The following is an 18,258-nucleotide window of genomic DNA, read 5'->3' on the forward strand; positions in this document are numbered from 1 at the left end:
GTTATTTTATACGCTGTCATAACTCTGTTAAGAAAAGAATCGCTTTTGAATCGTTTGCAATTTTGGCATAGAAACTGCAACTTTTTTTTCCCTAAATTATCAGGGCACTTTTCGCTGGGGTGTTGCTTTTAAAAAAAGCGATTCATTTATACATGCAATCCTAAAATCAGTTCTTGAATGCAAAAAATGCTGATGGTGCTGCCATCTAGTGACAATATATTTAACTTACAGGAAATATGATGAAACAATATGTGAAAGAGGAAAATGCAGACACAAAAGCTTCCATCTTAATGGAGCACTAGATGATGAAAGAGATGGGATACAAACACGCTCGTTAATTTTTTTTTTTTTTTTTTTTTTTTTTTTTTAAGGAAAAATAGTACAACGTTTTAGATCAGTAAGCAGCCTTGTATTTCTAAACTGGTTATTTGTTTCTTGATGCTTACAATTCATTGAAGCATAAGTTTTGAAAAAATTAATTTTTCAACAGTATAAAAGCAAATGTTGATTAACAAAATTAGCATTTTATAAAACTTTCTTTTAATTCTACTAGTATCAAAAATGGACTTTAACATCTTGAAAATATCTTATAATTGTTTCAACGGGTTTTTTTAAGCCACATATAAAAATTAAAAAGCAGACATTAATTAAAGAATAATAGACTCAGTTTTTCAATTTAAAAACTTTAAATAATTACTTTCGAAAAAATCTTTGATATATATTTATACAATAAAAGGTTAGCACTCTTTTTTGGGGGGAGGGGGGAATACTTTTCACCGTGGTATAATAAATGTTATAAGTATATGAAATTTACGAAGATTTTTAATTAATAATTTTCAAGCAGGATATGAGATTCTGTTCTCGAAATGTTCGTAGCCTGATAAATTTACTTAACTTAATAAATGTTTCTTTGTCTCATTCACAGTTTTTGTTTGGATGGTTATCCGTTGACTAAACACAAAATTAAATACATGAAAATAATATTTATTAAATGTTCTCGAAACATCAATACTCTGTTTATGATTACCTGAATATAACCTAGCAGTATGATTACCTGAATATAACTGATGCTTTGTGAAACAAACATTTAAAATGTTGCTTCTCGTTTATTATTTCTACCTTATTTGCCCCTCCTGTTTTTTTGGTCGAATCTTTTCATACTTACCCTAACCGACGTACATTGGTATAAGTATCTAAAACACTCAAGCCATATTTATATCCTTATTTACCATGCGTTTTTATACAAACTTCTTATCAACAGATCCAAGCAACGTCTACTTAGAAATAAATCAAAGAATTACAAAAATAACCAAAGTTTCTTATTTCCAAGAAAATGGTACCACATATGTTGTCACTTTAATTAGTTTTTAGAAACATTTATGATTAATAAATGATAATTTCTAAAATATATTATGCGCTTTATTAATTGCTAAAATAAAACGCATAATATATCTTCATTTTTACATTTAAGGACGCAATAATATCTTTGATACGAGAAAAAGGACTGTTGAGGTAATTCCTAAATATTATACAATATATATTCTGATATTAAACTGCATAATATGAAACACAAATGTTCATTCTTACTTTAACTTGAAGTTTGGTACTAAAATTTTTAATTCTTGTCTTCTTCTTCACGCTGTGTCTAATTTAAGGATTCCATGAGAGAGGACAGGGAGAAACAAGTGACCTCTTCCTAAGGTGATTCAGCAAACTCTCAAACCTGGGATGTAATTAAATGTTTGAAAGTGCAAGATTTCGTGATTTTAGTGATCTTTCACAATTGCTGCATTTATATATAAATTTTCAGATATATTTTCATATAAAATTTCAGGGAGATAGATTTATTTTTGTATCTAATACTTAAAAATCATAAAGTAATATTCGCCTTTGACTACCAAAATTTAAAGTTTCGTGTAATAGTTTCTGTGTCATTTTTCAGGGTTACTTCTTTAAAAAATACCATTTCATTATTGTTTTGAAATAAATAATTAAAAAATTTCTAATCTTAATACAGTTCTACATTGCATTATGTAGCATTTTCTGTATGGTATCATAGAATGGAAGGAAAGAATTTTATTTGAAGCAAAGGAACTAAGCTTGTTTGATAGCATGAACCAGAGACTAACCTTTTGCGCATTATAAACTAAACACATTTCATTTATGATAAAATTCTGAAAGCAAGTCTGAAGGTTCAGGTGCATGAAAGTATACAAAAGATTTAAGGGTAATTGAAAATCAAGAAATTATTTTCAGGGAACGTGTTTTAAGAATGGGGTTTAGAGAGAGGAAACTTGCAGTAGAGTCTGTGTCAGTATTGAGTTCCCCTCCTGTGTTTCAAGAACAGTTACTCATACTTTTATTTTCAAACCATGTTCAGGTTAATAAATGAGAATTCTGAAGTAACGTTTATTGAAACTATTCGACATTATCTTCAATTCTACTTAAATCTTACTGTGTAACTTTCAAAAAGGATTCAAAAAGTGCCTAAGGCTGATATCGAAACTACAGGGAAAAAAATTATATTACAAAATAATCCCCGTTTTTTTATGAACTTCCATCATAAGCACCATTAAAAATAAATTGTCGGAAAATTTCTCCTTTTATGCGTATAAAAATATTAGTAAGAGTAAAAAATAGCTTACCCTACTTAAAAACCTTATGAGACTAGTTAATTAAAAAATGAAAAGGATCCCAATTTTGTCACACACAAAATAAATAAATAATTTAACAAATATTATGGACAAAGAGCATTTAAACAGCAAGTTTTCGGCAAGAAAAACTTTTAAGATATCCATAAAAAGTTCCTCTTCTAACATAAAGAGGCTTTAAAATTAAATGGTTATGATTAAGTATTTTCCTGAGAATCAGGTATTATTATTAATTATTTATTAATTAAGTATTTTCCTGATAATCAGGTATGATTAAGTATTTTCCTGATTCTCAGGAAAATACTTAATCATTAATGAATTAAAACAAACAAACAAAATGCAACAACTGTGCAGAATTTTGCATGAATTCACGTCCTCTTATAACTTTTAAAAATATATTTTTGCTTGTAAAAAGAAAGAAATATTTTGATTTCTTTCCAGAGTAGATCGACAAGTAAATAGATATCGTTCTATAATATTTAAATTAAATGCATAAAGACCTCAAATTTGTATTTTCACAAATATTGAAATAAACGTGAAACATCTGTATGCTCTTATCGAACTGCTTGCGCTTTTGAAAATCATTGTGATGAAAAAATTACAATACAATCTCTTCACTCCTTGGTTTCAGTAGTCGGTAAAGATCTCTGCAGCTCACCTTCGTATTCAGCTGTCGAAATGTGCTGCCATCTACCGGAGACTTATGATATAAATAAAAGTGTAAAAAAAATTGTGTTTTGATAATAAAAATTACAGTAATTTTGTTAACAAACATGAACAGAAAATAATTTTTTTTTATATTATTAGAACGATTATTATAGCAATTATTATGAGTTCGAATACAATACATTGTTCTGCATTTAAAAACCTTTATTTCTCTCTTCTTACTAACATTTTTCGCCTTTTATACATTTCACACCGCTGAAGTTATATATATATATTTCATTGTCCCTCATCAGTTTTTAAGAAAACAAAGGATGTGAACTCATTTTCCCCAGGAAACTGCTCTTAGAATCCACACCCTTTTTATCTATAGATTTAACAAACAATTCGTGAGTTCCGACTTTAGATAAAGCTAAGGTTGATCTGGACCTTTTTTTCCAAATTAAAACAAACAAATAATAATTTTAAAAAAAACTCTTCCATTTTGGCTCAGCGTGCCATATATATATATATATTTTTCCACTAGACTTGGTGCTCTTGCGAATAGACAAAGTTTAATGATGTGGAAGTTCCTCTTTGCTCAGCTGTTCTTTCTGCATAAAAGGAAAAGAAGAAGAGGTTGGAGAAGTTTTATAGTGAAGCCTGCTTACTACAAAGTTTAAGGAAAGACCTAAAATTACTACGTTTAGATCAAATAGAGATCCCACTAGTCTCTGGAATGTATATTTTGAAGCAAACTCTGTGCAGACAAAATTTTTCAGTAAGCTTTTTCTTTGTTAATGTATTAGCTACAGAAATCGATGGAATTTCATTCACAACAGAAAATAGTCTTTAGGGTGGATAGTGGATGAGGCAACGGAAAGTCTCCAGTCTCCGCAGTTGCATAGCGCATTAGTCATTAGTCTTCTCTATAGTGACATTAGAAAGCTGAGTTTTGTTCTTGGACTTAAGTATTGTGCTTATATATTAGTTGTAATAATAGGTATATAACTGTCGTACGAGGAAAACTTTAAGCATTTCCATCATCTAGAAACGTATCTGCCACAAAATTTTTAAAATTTCTCTCAAACTCATGAAAAATAAAACAAACTCTTCACCCTCTTTTAAAACGAGAACGGTAAAAAAGGTATAAATTGGTCTGTATTTTAAATGTTTAAAAAAAAATATGCTTCACCATGAAACAGAAAGGGAAATTTTAGGTTTTCCTTGAGCAATGCTTGGAGACATACTTTCAGTGTTATGATGTTATTACGTCACACTGTTTTTCTTGCTTCTGTATAAATATCTCTAATATTTAGTTATTTATTAATCTCTTTCCCATTGCTACAAAGAATTACTTGAAATAAATTAAGCTTGTCATAGAAGTATTCCATATATAATATTTCTTTTATCTTCCTTCTTCATAAATATTTCTTGCATATACTATTCATTTCATTGTATCAAACTCAAAAACTACAAAGTTTAAGGATTGGATAGCGTTTAAAATTAATTGCAATTAAATCTACAGCGTCATTTTCGGTTTTCCCCTTTTCTTACATGAGAAGCTATCAAGCTCAAATTTTGTCCACACACTCAATGTAATGCGTGTGGATGATAAAACGTGATGAAACTATTTTTCAAAATCTGATATAGATTTTTTGAGATTTTTTATTGAAAACATTTTTCTCACAAATCTTCGTTTAACGAATGAACCAAAACTCACAGAATTTTACTGTCTGCCGCATTCCAAAGCTCAGAGGAAAAAGTCTTTTAAAAGATGTTTATATGAAATTTTTTATTCAAGTTATAGTTTTTATTCAATTATGTTCTGATTTTTTGGCATATTTTTAAAAATCGCTCTGTTTTTTACTTCATGAAAAGATAGATGTAAAACAAGGATTATTTATTACTGAAAAATGATTTTTCCTTTCTATATGAATGCTTTGATTGATAATGTGTAGTTCAGAGTAAAAAAAGGATTCAGAGACAATAAAAAACAAATTTTTATACAACATACATGTTTTCTTTGAAACTCGTAAAATAATTGAAGAAAGTGAAAAATAATGTATCATATAGCTCAATAGGATCAGATTAAATAATTTCCTCTATAGAATTCTCATACTATTTTATATCATGAATAATAAAAGCGTGGCTGCCTAAATAACGAAATGCAATAATTCAATTGCTTTGTCCGTAACTTTATGAGTATAGAGAGCAAAGCATAAACCATTAACTTTATAAATTTATCATGATTGCCTTGAACTTTTATTATTCGCTTTGTAAACTGTAGATGAATTTTGTAAAAGAATTATATAATCTCTATACTATAATTTAAACTATATCATACTTTTTTCTTTTTAGTTCATTAATTATTTTACGAGTTTTAAATAAACGTTTATGTTATAAAATCTCTTCTTCTTAAAGCCGGTTTCAGAATAAATGGGCAGCATACAAATGAGTTTCGCAGGGAAGATTTTGTTGTAGAACACTGCCATAGTTTAATAAATTTTACAGCGCGGATATTAACCAGAATCAGAATTTTAATTTGGGGATTTATATGGCTTTACAAAAAATGACTCCAATTTTTTAAAAGCCTCCTTTTAAAAAATAGGATTTTATCACTTAATTTGCTAATGAGATAGAACATATACAAGATGTCATTGGAATAGTGAAAAAAACAATAGCTCCTTCCGATTCTTCGCTCTTGGTTCATTCTTTCAGTCTGAGAAACATAATCATGAAAATATCCAGTTCTCATAAAAGGCTTATTTTATCAAAAGATAAAACTGGCATTTCCTTCATTTAAGACTCTAAATATTTAGTTTTAGGAAGATCAATATGAATGTTTGCAGAAAGCGTGTATTTTAAATAAATATTTTCATTAAAAAGCTTCAATTTCAAGAGCGCTGTATCTGAGTATTCGGAGTAGCGTTAAAAAAACCCAAAGAAATTGTAAAATGCAGACAGCATTTCTGTTCTATATTATCTTGAACCATAATTTCGAATACCAACCTTTTATTTAACCCGTTTCGGAACGAAATTAGTTGCTTAATTAATTACAGTAAACCATACCAGTGCTATTGCCTAAAGACCTTTATTTTCATGGAGCCGTTTCTAAGGGAAACTAGTTCATATTTATGTTACATATGTTGAAGATGCAGATACCTGCACAGAAACTGGGTTTCAGTACAAGTAAAGCCATTCTGCTTCGAAATTACTTACTGGATAAATATAACTGGATATCATGTGGAAAGTTAACTAACGAGGCAATATACAGGGTGGTTCAAATCTATATGTCAAAAATGTAAACGCAGGTAGAGGGGACCTAAATAAGCATATTTCGTATAGGAATGTGTGTGCGGTAACGGCGCGTTGAGCCGGCAGGGAGCGCTAGTGAGTGCGCTAGCGCAATTCGCTCACGTGACTTTGGTCACATCCCTTTCTACATCTCAGCTTCCTACACGGCCTTGCTCAAGCATTTCTCTACCTTCAGTGCTCTTAGAAGCATCTAGATCAAGACAGCCGGAACACAGCACGTAATTACTATTTGCTAATCGCGGCTTAGAGAGGAACTTGGATTCTTCATTTCCCGCACGGCTGTCGAGCAAAATGCATCTTTACGCCAATGCGGAGCTTGCCGACATGCATTTCATATATGGAGTTGCACAAGGAAATGGATTAGCTGCTCAAAGGATGTACAGGGAGCGATTCCCGGATAGGAATCAGCCAGATCGTAGAACATTCGAACATCTTCATCGTGAGTTAAGCACAAGTGGATCGTTTTATGCGTCCAGGAACGTCAGAAATCACTTGGACGCTGTCTACGGCCAGCATTGGATGGGACGGGGAGGACCCGCTCCATGGCCTCCGCATTCTCCTGATTTAACCTGCTTGAATTTCTTCTTTCGAGGTCATACTAAAAGCCTCGTATACGGAAGTCCCTTCGCATCTGCAGAAGTTCTTGTTGCCTACTTGTCTGTTGCTGCTGGACATGTGCTCTACATGCCCGACATCTTTTCTAATGTACACCGATCCATGCGCCGCCACTGGGAATTTTGTATCGCTGTTGGTGGCAGCTCTTTAGGGCAACTATTGTAAACTTTTAATTTTTTCCCCCTCTTATCTTTACTTATGTTTTCAGTTTCTTATGATTCATATTGATTTACGTGCTAGCGGCATTACCGAACACACATTCCTATACGAAATCTGCTTATTCAAGTCCTCTCTACCTGTTTTTATATTTGTGACACATAGTTTTGAACCACCCTGTATGTTTACATTCCGATTAATTGAAACCACAAAATTTGTCCTATATGAGTCGCGGTCCCAGCTATCCAGCTTTTAATTTTAAAATTTAAGGAAGTGTGAAAAGTCAATATTTTGCAGAATTGCTAGTGGTTTATTTAAATGCATGTAGCAAAAAAACTAGTTGCATGTAATAAGGACAAAGTCATTAGATGTTTAGTAATAGCAGTTTTCAAAGCAAAATAATTTAGCTGTCTTTTACCTTCGATACAAATGTAAAATCTTTCGAATGTGTTTGCTAACTAAAAAGTACTTGAGACACGGAAAGAAAGTTTCTCAAAATAGTTGTTGCTTGAACTTTTACCAGTTAAACTTCCTACTGTTTCTGTCAATGTTATTTGTAGGATGTTTTGTACTTTCATATAAGTTTGTGATTGTTTGCGAGAAAATAAAATTAGCACAGAGATCTAATGAAAAGACTGCAGAAGCTTCGTTGCTTTTTTGCAAGAAGTACAATTGTAACTGATCAATACATTTCCTAATGAAGTCAAATATGTTATTAGTTGTATCGCCGCACTGCTGATTTCTTACCAACTACTAATTGCAGTGAATTGCAAGGCTCAAAAAAGATTCACTTTCCAAATTACTGTATTGTCTACGGAAAAGAATTACATAATGCTTCATTCAAATGCGTCTAAAGCCCACTCAACGGCTTTCTTTAGTCTCACAGAACACTTCTAAATACTCAGGATTTCTTAGTTAATTGGTTAATTGTCAAGAACTTTATTAAGTTTATTTAAACCTTGTAATCTGCCTAATGAACCGAGCTGCTTCGGAGATTATAAGCATCTTTCTCATTAAAAAAGTGTTAAAAATTCGGTATCTACTTTTGGATTTCCATTAACATAGTACTCGGCTAAAGATTGCCACAATGCCTTAACTCTAGAAAGCATCGAAACTTAGCATAGATAAAGAACAGGTTTGTGGTGCAATAGAAGAAATTCTGATAAATCTTCGAAAGTGAACTTCATGTTTTTAATGATTCACCAAACCGTTTCTTGAAGAGTTGAATTCAGTTTTTTTCCTATTCAGATGCACCATATAACACCGTCTAATAGACCTTCTTTATCGAAATATCATTAATAAAGAGCTGCACGACAAGTGACGGCACAACTACGTTAAGATGCTCTTGAAGCTACAGCGTCACTTTATTTGCCAATGGACCTTCACCAAGCCTTAGCCAAGGTGATATACACTGCTCGAAGTTGAGAATGCAACACCAAGAAGGAGTGGTCAGAAAGTGGTGAAATTTGGAAAAAAGACAGAGAGAGCAAGTAGCAATAAATGATCTTTATTTCAAAATGATACTCAGAATACAGAGCGAGAACTTCGTTGGCTCAGTGGGATGTAGGACCACCGCGGACAGCAATGCACGAAGAAACACGTCTAGGCATAGAGTCACTAAGAATGCGAATGGTGTCCTGAGGGATGGCTCTCCATTCTCTTTCAACCATTTGCCACAGTTCGACTTCTGAACGAGGCAGGGGCAGAGTCTGCAAACGGCGTTCAATCACATCCCACACATTTTCGATTGGTGACAGGTCAGGGGAGTACGGTGGCCAGGGAAGCATCTGTATACCTTGCAGAGCATGCTGGCAGATGCGAGCACTGTCTGGTCGGGCGTTATCCTGCTAAAAATTGCATTAGGCAGCCCCTGGAGGTAGGGGAATGCCACCGGCCGCAAAAAATAATCCAAGTATCGTTGGGCCGTCATAGTGCCCTGAATACAAACTAGAGGTGACCTGGAATCGTAGAGCAATAGCGCCCCAAACCATTATGCCTCGCTGTCGCGCGGTGGGGCGTTCCCCAGTTACTGCCGGATTAGATCTGTCGTCACGTTGATGCCATACACGTATGCGGCGACTGTCACTGGATAAACAAAAGCGTGACTCATCTGAGAACACGACGTTTCGCCATTCTGTCATCCACATCGCTCCAGTTCGGCACCATTCTAAACGTTGGCGTCTATGCCGTGGGGTCAATGGCAGTCTTCTTAACGGACGCCGTGCGTGCAAGCCAAGTTCAACCAATCGACGGGAAATGGTTCTGGTCGACACGGGAACATCCAGGGTATCTTGTACATGCTGCAGAATCGCGGTACAAGTGTCTTGCGGGACCGCCACAGCTTGTCGGCGGATGCGTCGATCCACACGTGCTGACGTCACTTTGGCTGCACCTGCACCCCTCCTTCTTCCCACATTTCCTTATTCCAACCATGTTCGCCATAGCCGATGCACCGTCCTCGCATCCATGTGGGTATCAGCTGCGATTTGACCTAAGGACCAATCCGCCCTTCTCAGTCCGATCACCATACCCCTCGTAAAATCGTCTATCTGGGCTGGAAGTGCCTTCGTTGACGGCGGCCTGGCATTCTCTCCCATTACACGTATCCTCCGGGACAAAAACCAACTTTCTTCGATAATTCGTCTGGCAGAAATAACGACACGAATAATGCCATTCTGCACTTTCTTTCCCTTATATTTTACTTCACGTACCTCGGAGAGCTGCGCATTTCACACCATTCGCATAACTCAGTGACGTGCGTCTACTCTAAAATGTGCATGAATTTCTGACCACTCCTTCTTGGTGTTGCATTTTCAATGTCGAGCAGTGTAGCTTGGAACTGGTAACGTGATAAGTAGATTTATATTGCCTCTAGTGAAGGCCATCAGAACCAGTCAAAAAAATGCGGTTATTGTGGAGAATATTTTTAAAAATGGATCTCTTCCGAGAACAGAAGTTCCTGTTTTCTAACATGAATCAGCTTTAAAACACAGTTTATGCAAGCTCAAATCCTTGAAGTAATTACCTTTGTGATATTAACTAGTAAAGTTGAAAGAGCTAAACGTAAAAAAAAAAAAAAAAAAAAAAAAAAAAAAAAAAAAAAATGGCGCACATAAAGCAGATCGCTAAAACATGTTCAATTGAAATTCAGGCTAGATTTAGCAAAGCGTTTCTGTTATTGTGAATACAGCAGAAGTTGAAGTGCTTCACAGTGAAATTGGAGTGCTTGATCGAAAGAAGAGAGGTGAAGCTTGGAAATGGTTTCCCGCACCTCGACAGAAATGAAATAGGCGATGCAGTATTCTCAAAACCGCTACATAGAAAATTTCCGGAAACTTCTTTAAAAACTTTAAAATACTTAGAAATCCAATCTTAGGATATATTATGGCCACATATGATGGCATACAATCTTGCATCCAAGTGACACTCTGCAAAACCTTACATGTCTTCAGCTGTGGAACCGTTGAGCTGAACAATATTAGTTTATGATACTACGTATGTGTATCATAATTTGTGGGGGAGTTATTTTCGGGAACCTGTGAATCAACAAGGAAATCAAGCATGTAACAGCATCACCCTGGCATCGTATAACAGCATTTGCATCAAGTCAGGGTGATGGATGTGATTCAATAAATACAGTTCTTCTTTAGGTACCCAGTCAAAGGTGAAATGTGCTTCATCGTTCGAGAGAATCATCTTCCGTGAAACGGCTCTGCAAACCTTGGGGAAACGGCTGTCACAACGGTGCATTCGCATATCAATTGCCCATAAAGTCGCATAAGGTTTGAAGTAGTTGGATGTCGGATGAAACTAAACAGCGAGCCTGAGGCTGCTCCAAGGGAACTGCAAGGTGAAAGTTTTGTTGAAAAATTAGAATTGACTGTATGCTCTTTCTCCTAACGAATACCAGAGTAATACATTGGAGTTGTTTCATTTAAACATAAAAGGATATTAACATAAAATTAGACAAAGTTACATAACACAAACTGTTGAGTGTACTCATTACAATATGAGATTACGTAAAATACCTTAGCGTTGATACTATGGATATCCTTGCACTGGTATTTTTACCTATTTATGCAAGTAGATAAAAATATGAGGTTTGATTTTACTAATCCATTGGAAAGTGTGGTTCTTCTTATGTGAGGATATTTGTTACATGTAAGGCTGTCCTGAACTCAGATCTTTCAATCTATGATCCAAAGTTCATAAACGAAGTTCACGGGCTGAGCTCAGTAAGTCGTGGCGTTTTGAAGAAATAAGGAAATTGTTGAAGTTGCTCGAAATCAGCTATTCGGGTGTAGCCCAGTCATTGCTATTTTCGCTTTTTCGTCTTCGATCTTCTAAGGTGTGATTTGGCATAGCTATAGTCGCTCACATATAAACATTTTGTACCGCTCTACGTGCATAGGGGAAAATCCGTACTTGTTATTGGACATACTTTCCAATGACATAATTTTTTCTTGGCGTAATGACTTTTAGGCGGGATTCTTACAGTTTTGTTTTCGTTCAATGACGCATGAGTGATACGTAAGCGTGAAAATTATTTGTATTCTTTGAATAATAATGTCAGACAAAAAAATTGACATGCAGCCTTCTGCAGATGGCATCCTGTTTATGGAATAATAAAATTTAAAATCCTCCAAGGATGCTGTTAATATCAGAAGCAATCTTAAATGCTTAGATTATATATATATGACTGAGTTCATAAGTTTAGTGTAAAAAACAAAACACATTAGATTATACTACGATCTCGACTCAAATGTAAAGGCATATGTGCTAATAAGTATATTATTATTGAAATTTTGTTGCATTCTGTTCTTTCATATTGCACAAAATATTTCCTTTGCAACTGTATATGTTATTTCCATGTTAATATTCACGTCTTTCGCGCTTCTAATACTCTGTTGTCTTAAACGAAAGAAAAAAGTACATCAGTATATTCACTGAATACACGTGTATAAGAAATTAAACTTTCTTCTCGGATAAACACTATTTTTATACAAAGGCACAAAAGATTTTACAGATTAAAAAAATGGGCACTTTTCATAAAGTATACATTTAGGAGAAATATTCAATTTATACATACTTACCTCTATTTCTGTGTACCAAATCTATAGTCGTGTAACTTCAAAAATAAATTTTACTTTTTCAGACCGACTTCAAATATCGTGAATTTACTGTGAATTATGTTAGCTCCCAACGTTTTTGCAGTTTGTGAAAACTGACTTGTCTCATGCTACATTGCATCTACAAAGAATCTACATTTAATGAACATGAAACAAGGAATTAATAATCACAAAACCTTTAATATGAAGGCTTTTGAATTAAGAATACATTTATTAAAACCTCTGCACCTAATATTAATACACATTTACGGAGCTAGCGCACTACAAGAAATAGTGATTTTCCACGCTATGAAAAAATCACTATATTTTTATATTAATTCGCCATACTACAGTGCCGTAATAAATGTAATCAGCAACAAAAATACAACGCACGTCATTAACGGTAATAATCTTTTCGTCACTGCTATCAAAATGTAAACAAACGGCATGGAGGTGTACTTTCGAGCCCAAGCAAAGTCAAGGCGTTTCTAAGCGTAGAAGCCGTATCCAATCATGAGGATAGATTTTGCCCTATGGGGGGGCGCGTGGCGCCAGGATGTACAGGATGCTTATATGCTTCCCGCCCCCCGGGGGGGGAGGTCGACTGCCGGGCAACTCTTGGCGTTTTGGCCAGGACTTGTACCTAGAACTCGACTTCGCGCTTAACATTAACATGGAAATAACATATACAGTTGCAAAGGAAATATTTTGTGCAATATGAAAGAACAGAATGCAACAAAATTTCAATAATAATATATGGTAAATAATCATTCTTCACATTCTAGAACCATCGTTTTTTCGGTGATAAGTTCAGACTCTGCAGGGACCGTACTGGTACTGTCCTATCTGGCCTTGGTTGTGGGAACGTTACATGGTTTAATTTTGGAGTTTGTCCTTGAAGGTTTGGCTTCCCTTGGTCAACACTTAGGGACGGACTGCAATGTACTTTGTTCTTCTCTTTGTTGGTGGATGCTTGCCTTCCACCGCTGATTTAGTACTTTTTCCCAGACTGTCTGTATCATACTTGTTCCCTGGGTTGGCCGGGGGGGTTATGCCTCATGGATCGCATCTAAGGCTTGGGGCATTATAACCGTGTAAAGCATTTAATAAGCCAGCTATGGAAGTCTCTTCTCCCTTTTACACTGTGCATAGTCCTAGAGCCCTGAGCTTTTGGTGTATTTTCATATTTTTTTTTATATATTTGAATTTTTGAATATAGGTGGCGTTGAGATATCACCAATCTCTTGAAATTAAGATTTAGACTGGTGTGTTTCCGGATGTGCAGGTCACTTGTAGAAAGACAGATGAATAGGTAATGGTCTTCATTTCATTTTACTCTGCATTTTACTCATTTCATTTTACTTTCATTTACTCTTACTTGTCGCTATTATGGATTATTGAGAAAATAATCTGGGAACGGGTATGACCGGCTAGGTTATATCCTAGGAAAAACTTGGAGCTTTTGATATGTGTTGACTTTTTGGGAAGAACTGGTGAGCGCGCCTGCTTATTGTGGCGTTGTTCCACTCTTCTTCTCACTTGCGGCTTAGGTGTTTTTGAGGATTTGTCATAGCTGCGCTTCTGGAAGCTTGATGTTGAAGAACTCGCCTGCTTGAGAAAGAGCTGCTTCTTTTGCAAGATCGTCAACAGTGTCGTTGCCTATGTTGCCGCTGTGCATTAGGATCAAATTTATTATTATTTCAATATTGAGATCTCTAGAGATTTGAATAATTTCATGGTCCAGGTGAGAACGGGGCTGTGGATGAGATGGAGAGTTTAACTGCTTGGCTATCTGAGTTAATGGATGCCTTTTGGATAAATTGTTTATTGATGAAATGCTAATGAACAGCTTTTATGGCTGAGAATACGGCTTGATATATGCTATTAAAGTTATTTAAGAACACTTTCCATTTTCTTTGTTGGATTGGAAAGAATGCTGGACATCCGACTTTTCCTTCTGTTTTTGATCCGTCAGTGTGGGCTTCATTTGCTTTGTTACTTGGATCTATGTTTTTTTGGATTTTAATTTTGGTATAGGGATTGGCCAGAGGTCGTTTTTATGGATGAGTGTGTTGTTCGTAATCATCTGCAGAATAGACGTAATCCTTGAAGTTGACGCTTTTTCTGATTTGAAGAACTGAAGTATAGTTTCATCGATTGCTTGTTGATGATGCTTTTTCCCGGTTTGTTGATATCGAAGGTAACATATTTATGATCGAATTTGGTGGGATAATTTCGAATTTGTCTGTTGTGGATTTTATTTGCTAGATGTGGTGAGGTGATGAAGAGATCTTCCCAGCCTTGGCTTTGTATGTTTGTAGAGACATTAGGTTTTTTCCGAAGCAGGAGTCATGAAAAATGAGCAATGCCTTTCCCGGGACTCGGACCTCTCGAATAAGCGCCGAGCGTGCTAACCACTCTCGAAGGCATGCTATGAAGGGAATGAATCACGAAGGCATGCTATGAAGGCGGGAGAAATACCTTATATACTCCCCCTTTTAAAAGGCGACTGGGAATTAGGAGACCCAGTCGCCAAATCCTGGTGGTGGAGAATCATCGTCCACCACCTTTTTCAGTTCGGGCGCCACTGTAGAGTCACTAGGCTTTTTTTAAAGCAGGAGGGATGAAAAATAAGCACAGCCCTCGTCGGGACTCGAACCACGGACCTCTCGAATACGCGCCCAGTGTGCTGACCACTACACCACGAAGACATGCTGAGAATGAGGGAGAAATACCTTATATACGTCCCCAGACAAAGGGCGACTGGGAATTAGGGGACCCAACTGACCAATCAAACTGGGTAATGTCCCGTCGCGACGGGCTCGCCCGAGCGACTGGCAGGAGCAATTGACGACCGGTGCTGCCTGGTGACGTATCCAGGTGGTGCGCGGCTCTGCTAGAGGGTAATAGTGGAGGTTGAACCTCCACGACGTGCCCGAAGGCAGAGTCGACCTGTAGTGAGCTAGTTCTCGGAACGGGGAAGCCCAAAACCTGTGAAATGAAATTTAACATGCGGCTAAATTAGCTTTGGCTCGGATCCTAAGCATTCGAGAAGTAAATGTCGCTTGCTAATCTATAGCTGATAAAATGAATTCAGGTAGCAAGGAGGCTTAAATAGAATAGCGGGTTAAGAAAGATGGCAAAAGCTTTCTCACTAACTTCAGATCTCTGTTATTATATACTTTAAATAGTTTGCATTCTAGTAGGAGCTGACAAAAGTAGATGCGACTGTACAGCCAAAATAATAAGATAACTGTGTTAATTATGAGAAATTCCTCTGTATTTTCGATGGTTAAATAGAACCTTCCTCTTCAGATGAGGGAGGGAATATGAGGGAGGGACATAGAAACAAGTGCTTCTGTGAGAATAACCAACACCTTTTGATAAACTGATATAAAACACATGCCACAGGCAAAAATTTCGAGAAATCGCTAGCTAAATTATAGAAAAAAGCTACAAAAGTTATCTATTTACCGAAACATAAAGGAAAAGAAACTAACAACTAGGAAATAAATTCTATGTAGAAGTTCTAATTCTAAATCAATAACATCTTTTTTAGATAATTTTGGCTGCAGAGAAAATGAAAATATGATTTTTTGACTAGCAGAGATAGGCAATAGAGAATTCATGATCTTATGTTTTTCAAACGTTAGTCTCACGCTGTTTAGTGTAAAATTTCAATACCCTAAATACCATGAGATGGCAGTTAAAAGAGTTCATCTCGACACAGCAAGATAACTTTTTTTCGTTTTATGACGCATTATAGACATTTAATAGTTATTCCTTTCTCTTCATCCATTAATTATAAAATTGGACGTATTTTACATAAGTTTCATTTTCCAAGCGTTTTTTTCTGCTACCAATAAAATTCGCAGTTCCGTATTCAGTTACTCAAACCTGGATAAGAAAACCTGGATAAGAAATGCGGGGCTGTCTTCAGCAGTCCTTGCCAGTGTTGCTTGCATTAATCAAACGTACATTGATACACAATGATCAAACAAGAATGACTCCCACCTATTAGATGTCTTCATAATAAAGAGACCAACACATCTGGCCTTGTAAAATAGATTAATGGACTGTGTTACACTGTAACTGTTCACAATCTGCATTGCGGAAAAAAAAAGAATGACTTGAAATTTTGCAATAAAGAACATGAGACATTTGCAGTGTAGCTTGTTTTCGTTATTGAATTAGTTTTTTGTCGTTTACATGGAAGGGTCGAATGATTAAGTTCGCTGAATACGAGAGTTCGACCCGGGCTGAATCTTCGGCGAACGGGTCAGCTACATGATTGATTTTTCTGGAATTCTCCATGTGTAGCGTTAATAAGAGACAATTCCCCTTTGAAAGGGCCTCCATTAAGGCAACCATCCCATTAGGCAGACGTCGTCTGTTTTGCTGTATTCAAGTAAGCTTGAAACATTTAGATAGAAATTTGACGAATTTTTTGTCTGTTATTCTAACCTAAGCATATGCTTTACTATTGTCGGTCACACTTCCGCAGCTGAAACCAAGGTTCTGTTGAAATTTTTATCACGTTCCACAGATTAAACTTTATTCACGTTACACAGGTACTTGTTATTGATTGTTATTTTAGCTTTTTTTTCGCTTTCATGTTTTCTGCCTGCTCATGAAGAACTGTATGAATTTCATGATATTCGTGTTCTTTCCTTGCATTTAATTTATTTATTTAGCTGCTCAAAAATGATTACCAAATACGCGAAGCACATCATTCATTCCTCATCTTTATTTCATTAAGAAGCAAAATGTCACCTTGTACTTTACCTTGTAGCGTTGCGCGCCTCCAACTTGCACGCAACCAAGAGGTGACTGTGAAAACTGGATAAAAGACAGAGTCTTGTTAAGGGTTTAAGTCCCTTTTTATTCAACGTAATAAATTACAAGTGCGTGCTCTTGACGCTCACAAACTGCGCCAACTCGGAGGTCAAATAAAAATAATAACCTGAAAAGAAACTAAAGACAAGACTCTAACTACGAGGCTCTCTAAAAGTAACTAACTCACCGCGTTTTACAATACCGCTGCTAATTCAGCAAACTTGAAGATCACTTGAACGATTAACACTACTTCCAGGCAAGCACACCATGGAGGTAGGAAGTAAGAAGGAGTCGCCCTAAACAAGTTTCTCCGTAACCTGCTCTGAAGCACCGACGATCCCTACGTGGTGACCAAAACATTGGGTCATTTACCATTGAGTTCTATGGGATTTGACGCGTTCGGGTGTAAATATTTTGTAATTACGTCGCAAATATACATATAAATGTATATATTTTCTTTTTCTACAACACTTCAGAGTCCTAAGTATGTGAAAACAACATATTTTTAAACAACATTTCATTCTGAACGGAATTAAATGCTATACTTTTCTCAGAATGGTTTAATTTGAATGAAATATTTTCACAAGTTTTCGTTAATTACATTAGAAAAAAAAATTAAGGTAATTCGATTTTATTCGGTTAAGGTACAAAAATTAAGATCAAAGTTTATTGTATTATTAATATTAAAATTATGCATTATTTCTTTTCTATTTATAGAGCTTCTTCCTAAAATACTTAATACTCCTTAAATATGACATGATTTTTTGGCTTCTTTTAAATCGAAAAATGTAAGTCAATTTATAATTAATGCTCTATTCGGTTCATTTTAAATTAGAGAATTATTAGGAAAATAGTATTTGACTTTCTCTGAACATTTCTGAAAGGGAATAAAATAAGTTTTTTTTTTTTTTTTTTTTTTTTTTTTTTTAAGT

This window comes from Stegodyphus dumicola, chromosome X1 (assembly GCF_044657685.1).
Source record: "Stegodyphus dumicola isolate Sdum_Otavi_A_Nest chromosome X1, ASM4465768v1".
Lineage (NCBI taxonomy): Eukaryota > Metazoa > Arthropoda > Arachnida > Araneae > Eresidae > Stegodyphus > Stegodyphus dumicola.